The sequence below is a fragment of the Corylus avellana genome, chromosome 8 (genome assembly GCF_965113065.1).
Source record: "Corylus avellana chromosome 8, dhCorAvel1.hap1.2, whole genome shotgun sequence".
Classification (NCBI taxonomy): domain Eukaryota; kingdom Viridiplantae; phylum Streptophyta; class Magnoliopsida; order Fagales; family Betulaceae; genus Corylus; species Corylus avellana.
In genome coordinates this window covers 18683497-18691671 of record NC_142497.1, presented here as the reverse complement: position 1 = coordinate 18691671, position 8175 = coordinate 18683497, and the positions used below count along the sequence as shown (strand labels likewise).

The following is an 8175-nucleotide window of genomic DNA, read 5'->3' as shown; positions in this document are numbered from 1 at the left end:
TTAAAAAACCAATTTTTTATTTAATCCTATTTCATACAGTAACTAATAATATATTTAATTTTGTCAATTTAATAGGAATTAGAGAGAAATCAATCGAATTTTGTTCTACGTGTATTTGACCTAAAACAAAAATAAAGGATAACTTTACTCTAAATCTTTGAATTATCATACAATTTGACAAGCCTCTCTCAAACTTTAAAATATTTCAATTTGATCTATGAACTTTTAATTGCAGTCAATTTGAACCCCCTATCAAATTTTAAACGTTAAAAGTGAGACAATAACATTTATACCCCTGACTTTTTATAAAATTTCAAATTTACCCTTAATTCCAAATTAAAAATAAATAAATAAAAATGAAAATCAGAGATATTTTAGTCTAATCTGATGAATGGATTCAAATTGACTGCAATTAAAAGTTCATGATTCAAGTTGTGAAGTTTTAAAATTTGAAAACTTATTAGATCGCGTGATAATTCAGGAATATAAAATGAAAGTTACCCGAAAAATATCAGTAAAATTCTAGAAATAAGATTTGCTAGACTAAAACCCTAAACCCCCAGGCCCCCCCCCCCCCCCCTCTCTCTCTCTCTCTCTCTCTGTAGCCATGGGTTTCTTCGACCTGAACATACCGTACCACGAATCCTCCCCGTCCGATAAGACGGCATTCAAAGCCACGCGAACGAAGCTCGTGATAAAGGCCATAGAGCTAGGGTACACCGGCATCACCTACAACCGTACGATCAAGGGCATGATGTCCGATCACGACCGTTGCTCCATCTCCCTACTCACTCTCTCGTCTCTCTCAAACTCGTGCCCTCCCTCTCCTCCTCCGTCAATCTCCACCGCGACTCCTCGGCGTCCCACTCGCCTCCCCCTTCCGCCAGTACACGCGCCTCACCGTATGCGCCGACGGCCCCTCTCAGGCCCAGACCCTCAACTCCGGGAACCCTATTTTGAAGACCTACGACTTGGTTGCTGTTCAGCCCTTGAACCAGACCGTCTTCGATCAGGCCTGTGAGAAATTGGAGGTTTGTTTTATGCTCTGTTCGGATACCGAGAAATTTGAGGAAAATAGAAGAAAATATAGCATTATCGACTAATTTGCTATTTGAATTACAATTTTGCCGCTGAATGATGGTTTTATTGATGTTGTTTGCGTGTCACCTAGGTAGATATAATCGCCATTGATTTTTCAGAGAGGCTGGCTTTCCGATTGAAGCTGCCTATGGTCAAGGCCGCTATTAAGGTTTGTTCTGCAATGATTTTCCTTTACTTTCTTTCCTTATTTCTTCTCGTTTAGGGTTTCTGGAATGTTAGAATGGTGATTAATATCTGGTCTTCGATGCACAGAGGGGAGTTTATTTCGAGCTCACATATTCCGATCTTATCGTAGATGTCCAAACTAGGAGGCAAATGATATCCAATGCTAAGGTGTGGGACTTGCAAACTTTGTCTGTGAATCTCAATTTTTGTGAAAAACTTACTGTAGGAATGCTTGTTTGTTTGTGTATCCAAATTTGTTATGTTATTTTATCTTGAAGAGAATTTGTATCGAGAAAGACAAATAAGGTTCAAACCCGTGCTTCTTGATATATATGTTATTGAATTGTTTTGTTATGTTTCTGATGACAGGCGTGGTTGATGTGGTTTTGGTTCATAAAATTTGAATTAATGATGTTTGGTTATCTTATTCTCGTAGAGAACATCTTTGAAGGAAATTATGATCAAACATTTCTAGATAAATCTACAGCTAGGCATTCTATTTTATATGATAAGGAGTGTTGTCTTTGGTACTTTGGTTACATTTAAAGAAGATCATCTTGTTCTGGTGAAAGGATCTTAGCTAATTTGTGGCTATTATGGGAGAGTCAGATTTTGCCCTCATTTATCAACTAAGCTAATGGTTATACTGTTGAGATTGAGATATGTGTCGAGTATAGATAGACGTATATTTTGTAGAAAATAATGCAATAGTTTCAGCATTCAATGCTCTGTAAATTAATCATGTTAATTCTGTATGATTTTATTGGTGCCAAGTTTTGTAAGGTGCTCTTCTGTGAACTATTATTTTCTTTTTAATAACATTATGTGTTGAGTTATTGTTTGTATCTAAGTTATTAATGGATCTGGAAATTGATTATGTGGGCATATTCTTCATAAATTTTCAGTTACTGGTGGATTGGACTTGAGGAAAAAATCTCATTTTCTCGAGTGGTGCCCCTTCTGTAAATGAACTTAGAGGGCCATATGACGTTGCAAATTTATCATTATTGCTTGGGCTCTCCATGGAACGAGCTAAAGTGGCTATTTCCAAAAATTGTAGGTATGAAAACTTTTTAAAACCTCACTGCCATCCAGAAACACTGTGCTGATGTTTATATATATATATATATATATATCTGGAAACCTTTTCCCCCCATGTTTTGCAGGACTCTTGTAGCTAATGCTTTAAGGAAAAAACAGTTTCACAAGGAGGCCATTAGAGTTGAAGTAATACCATCAGGTGTATCACTAGACTCCAACAAACCTTTGTCTGGTGATTGGTTTAAATGGGATCCCATCTCTAGTGGTGAAGGTGATTTGCTATTAGAGGACATGGCAAAGTCTTTCTCCGCCTCCAGTAAATTATCAAAAACTGTGAAAGCCCTAGATTTTGCTTCGGTTATTGACAGCATGCCATCATATGGTTTTCAAGTCAAGGCTTTGATATCTCAAACTGAGACTGTGCCCCAACCTCCAGATTATGGGAAAGACTTTTTGTCTGCTGCTGAAGTAGTTGAGATATCTGATGCAGCCTGTGGACTGCCTGAACAGTCAGGCAAGCTTGATCTTCTTCCAGAACCAGATCAAACTTCATCACATGATTTTTCGTTAATACATCAAACCTCTGGCTGTGAAAATTCTCAGAATTTATATTCAGCAAGTGATACTACAAAAGCTTTAACAAACTCTGAGGAAATTAGAACTCCTACAACCACCTCTAATGAGGAAAAAGAGAATCCAAATGGGTCAGATGTGAATCTTTCCTTGAGTGTAGCAGAAAAGCATGATTTGCAATTACAAATATGTGTCGCTAATTCTGAATCACATATTGTTCCAGAAAATGAAAATTGCACGTTTCATGCATCAACGAAGGGCTTGGAGTTAGATGCTCCTTGTGATGCTGATGCTAAAAGACAACTTCCTACACTGCCCAAGGATATAGTTCTTCTTTCTCCTACGAACGAAGAGTCTAAGAGTACAAAAAGTTCTAATGTAGTCTTAGGTTTTGATATGGAGGGGGTGTTAATGGAGGTAGATATGAAAAATCAAGAAAATACATCTTTGGCCTTAAATGATGTGTCTTTACATGAGCAGTTTCCAGAGGGAGAACAATATAGGGAACCTGGGAATGATGCGGCTATACTCACTGATCACCTTCCAATCCCAGAGTCTTTTATTGATATGACAATTACAGATGATGCTTCAGTTGCAAATCATGAGTTGGTGGAGGTGACAATGGAAGAGCAAAGGCATGGAGAAGCTGAAGTTCATCATCCAAGCTTCGTTCAATCTATATCAGGTAACACTTTCAATTAGTGTTTGGGGGAATTGGTTGCATGCCAACCATATTTATACTTAATATTGCATTGTGAGAATTGCATGAGTGCGAAACACATACAAGCTGTGCTGTAGTTGGATATAACCTACAATGTAATATATATATATATATATATATATATTGTTGAACTTTTATATCTTCTGATTTAGAAGCTTGAATGTGGTTTGTTTCTGTCACAAGTGCATCTACTTTTATATCTTCTGCTGTGAACTTTGATGAAATTGTAAACCAGTTTACTATGGGTTTCCGGGTGCTTCATTGTTGTTTCATTTTTCTTTTTTGTGAAACATTCTTGTATACCGGGACAGGTGTGAATTTTTGTGTAACATTTTGAAAACAATTTTGTTGAAGACTGTCATTGTCCTTCATTGCTGTTCTTAGATTTATTTCATTCTGCTTTATGATTTATATAATTTAGCTTTTGATTCCACCAACTTTGGGGGTTGGATTAGGTTTTCTAAGTCACATGTAGATCTGAGTTTCTCGAGAATTACTGATCTGTTAACACAACTGAGTTTTTGCATGGAATTGTGATTGTATTGTAAGCTGTCCTGGTCCTTTGTTTCATTAGTATTTTTTAATCAAGTTTTCTTACATATTGCTGAAGCTCCCTTTTTTGGTTCTGAATTTTGTAAGCTGTCATGGTCTTTTTTGATATACCAATGATTTACTCATGGACTCTACTGATTTGTAGGGAAATCAAGACCAAAATGGAGAGCATCTAATCGAGCATGTTTATTTCCTTTCAGCCATTGTTGAATCCTACGACTTTCAAGAAAAAATCTAAGAAAATCAAAAGCCGGGTCAAGATGCTGAAGCTGTAAAGTGATTTTTGTTTTTTTTTAATAATGCTATATATACAACTCTTTTACAACTTTTAACATGCGTTGCCCTGTGATTGGAGCAAAAAATTGTAAGCATCTAACACTCTCTATCACTCTTTAATCACAAGGTGACAAGTGTTAAAAGTTGTAAAAAAATTATGAGAGTGTATGTCTAGTAACTTTTTTTTTTCTCTCTCTAATTATTCCCATTGATCAGCTATTTAGAATTGAGTGTAGTCCAGTACGGACTTTTTCTTTGCATCATTTGTAACCACTCATTTGAATGGTGGTAAAATTTTGTCAACGATCTTTTATTTATATCCAAATTTTGGTCCCGAAATCAATTTTAGCCATGATTTTAAAGGAGAATGGAAGTAGTGAAATGTCTCCGAAATCCAAATTATTCTTGAAGTGGTCAAAGTTGGTCTAAATTAGTGTTGATTTTGGAACATGGAGACAACATGGAACAGAGGCTCCTTGAGACCAGCCGACAACTGAGAATACGTTTACGGTAAAATTTTTATTTTTATTTTTTTAATTGTTCAAATTTAATTCTAAATTATTCTTAAAAAAGAGAATATATCTGGACCGTTGAGAAACTATAAGTGATATATCGTAATTTTCTTTTACAAAACTTGTGTCAAATTCTCCTAAATTATTCTCTTGCATGTTAGGTGTGTCGATAGGCGTATCCCAGTTATGGGGAGGCATGGCTGCGTGGGGAAAGAACCAAAAGAAACTCAAGAGTTAGAGCATATTAAGAATCTCTTTTAGGGGCTCTGTTTGAGGCTTTATAAGGTCAGTTACTTTATTCTCATTTTCTTCGGACATCATAGCTTGATTGGCCTCTCTTCAATAGCTAATTCCATATATATATATATATATATATATATATATGTGTGTGTGTGTGTGTGTGTGTGTGTGTGTGGATTTGACCCCTATGGTCTAGTTTATTTTAATGGCAATTCCTTTGGATCCAATAGTACTTGGAAGTGACCGGCAGAGCCAGTAATTGATTGTAGTAGGGACGACATTAAAATAATATTTTATTTTTTATAAAATAAAAAAATGATAAATACAATTTAATATAAAAATAAAAATATTTTATAACACAATATAAAAAATTTATTCTTTATGAAGCTTATATATCATTTATTTGATGCTTTTTCTTCTTTTTGTTGACCGAAATTCACTGCCCTTCAAAAATCAACCTTAAAAGAGAAATTGTAGGAAATAGTACTAAGAAATTAGTTTTTTTTTTTTTTTTTTTTTTTTTTTTTTTTTTTTCTAATTATACTAAGACATTTGTTGATTGATGTGTTAGGGACTTACTAAATTATGAGCATGTTTGAGATTACATAGAAAAATAGAATTTTGTCTTTAAAATTTTGTTAAAAAAATTTTCACTGAAAAACTTTAAGGGTTGCATTTGGATCCTCTCTAGTCCTTGTCATTGTAGGGGCATAATTGTCTCCAAAAATTTTGGTACTGTCTTAAATTTTTTTATTTTTTATTTTTATTTTTAATGTTTGGTAACAAAAATGGTGACAGATGAAAAACGACATCACTTTTATGTAAATCTATTTTTTTGATTTTATTGGGTTTAATATTTCAATTGTGATTCAATGATACATTTGATGATTTGAAATAATTCAATACAATTGATTGCTTGATTTTATTTGCTTAAAAATTGGATATCTCTTGTGATTTATTCTAGGATACATTAGGTTTTTAAATTAAAATTGGATATCTTTTTGTGATTTACGGTACATCTGATGATTTAATTGATATTAGATTCCTTTTGTAATTTGTGCAATGAGTGGATACATGAGATGATTTTGATTAATTGTTGAAGCATAGTAAACCATTTATCAGATTTTAATTGTGAGAACTTCAGATTAATATTGATGAACATGGAGTATGTTGTTATGATTCGGTGATTGTGAATTTCCAAACCTTAGTATTTTATGTCTTAGTTTATTTTATTTAGTTTATATTTTATCTTTTAAATTTCAAAAATTTAAATCTCTTTTAGAGCTAGGTTAGGATAAAATTAGTTTAAATATAAGTTATTTCAAAAACACATTTCCCTGTGGGTTCGACCTTGTACTTGCAAAATATTATATTGCAAACGATTTGTGCACTTGTAAGTATATTAAAATTTGCATAACAAGTTTTTGGCGCCGTTGCTGGGGAATTGTTTAATTTTTGAAATCAATTTATTTCTAAATTAGTTTTATTCTTCTATTAGTTATAATTAGGATTTTATTTTTTCTGCAATTTGTTTTGTTTTATTCCTGTTACTAATAAAAAAAAAAAAGATTTTTCTTTCGTTTGTTTGTTTGTTTTTTTTTTGCTTATTTTATAGTTCTGCTGCAACACCTTCCGCACGCCCTTGCTAGTGCGATCGATCGGAACCCTGCTACGATTGCGCGCACTCGAAGCCAAGTCAGCAAGTCAAGTGCACCTGCGCTTGACAATCGCCTCTGAAGGCTAGAGCGCTCTCGCGGCCACGCACCTATGGATCAGCGCTACTGCGTTCGAGTGCACCTCTAGAGGCAACGGCAACAGATTGGCAATAGCTGAAAAATTTTGCCAAAATTTATTTTGGTCATTTTTTTGTGAGTTTTTAAATTTTAGTTTATTTATTTATTTATTTTTTGTGAGTTTATTTTATTTAAAAATGTATATATATAGAAAAAAAAAAAAAAAAAGGGGTGGGGGGGGGTAATGTGTTATGTGGGATATTTGCATGCTAAAGAGTCAAGGTGAAGTATGGATTTTTCGTTTAATAATTTTAATAATTTTTCTGTACAACATGCTTCTCCTAATTGTAGGACACCAGCTCTTATCAACTACCCTTAAAATTTTTACCCACATGAACTATGTTCAAACTGCTCCAATCCTTATCATAGTTATAGTAATTGTCCACACTGGAGACAATTTTCTAATTTTTCATATGAGCAAATGAACACCAATTTCTCTAGCTTGGGGTTGATTCAAATTCCAATTTTTACAACCCAGGATGGAGCAACCATTCTGATTTCTCATGGTTAGCTCAGGCTATAAGAAATTATATTCCCAAATATCATGAATTGCACCATTTAGACTATCCGCAATTCGATTACCAAGCTTAACCGCCTACTTATCAATCCACCACTCAAGTGTCACAGCTTGCACCATAGTCATCACTGGAAGACACACTCAAAGCATTCTTACAACAACTGCGACAATTTAATCAAGAGATCAAATAAGCCAACACTGAAGCTACCGCAGGGTTGGAAGAAGGGATTGGCTAGAGTGAGAATAAATATCCAGCTAAACATCAACTTGACCCAATAACTCAATATTGGGACAATGAGAGCATTGATGATAACAATGAGGAAGAAGAGCTTTAAGGTCCGCTGATGGCTAAAGGACACTACATGATTGATGAGGATGAGTCTAGAAATTCTTATTATGAGCATGTCCAAGCTACCACTAACCTTGAAAGAGAGGAAAGTGCTACAAGGAATTATCTTCCTAAAGATGGGGTATGGCAACCTTGTCCAACTGCTCACATTGATAACTTAAAAAGAAAAAAAAACCAATTCATGACAGCTAGAGGAGCAAGTTGAGCACAACGAAGAGGAGCAAGTTGAGCACCCTAAGCAAGAGGAGCACACAGAGCAAGTTGAGCATGCTCAAGTCACCACCACACTTAGAGAGGAAATTGTGGATAACATTCAAGAGGAAGAAAAAGAAGTT

At 34.5% G+C, this 8175-nt stretch overlaps 1 pseudogene across 1 annotated transcript; it reads left to right on the top strand.

Annotated features, from left to right (window-relative positions):
• Positions 1 to 591: 591 nt before the first annotated feature.
• LOC132163052 (protein GAMETOPHYTE DEFECTIVE 1-like) lies at positions 592 to 5336 on the top strand (annotated as a pseudogene). Its single transcript, XR_015913035.1, has 7 exons — positions 592 to 1031; positions 1172 to 1249; positions 1354 to 1434; positions 2172 to 2326; positions 2433 to 3565; positions 4299 to 4939; positions 5103 to 5336. The product of XR_015913035.1 is annotated as a protein GAMETOPHYTE DEFECTIVE 1-like (transcript).
• The last annotated feature ends 2839 nt before the right edge of the window (positions 5337 to 8175 follow it).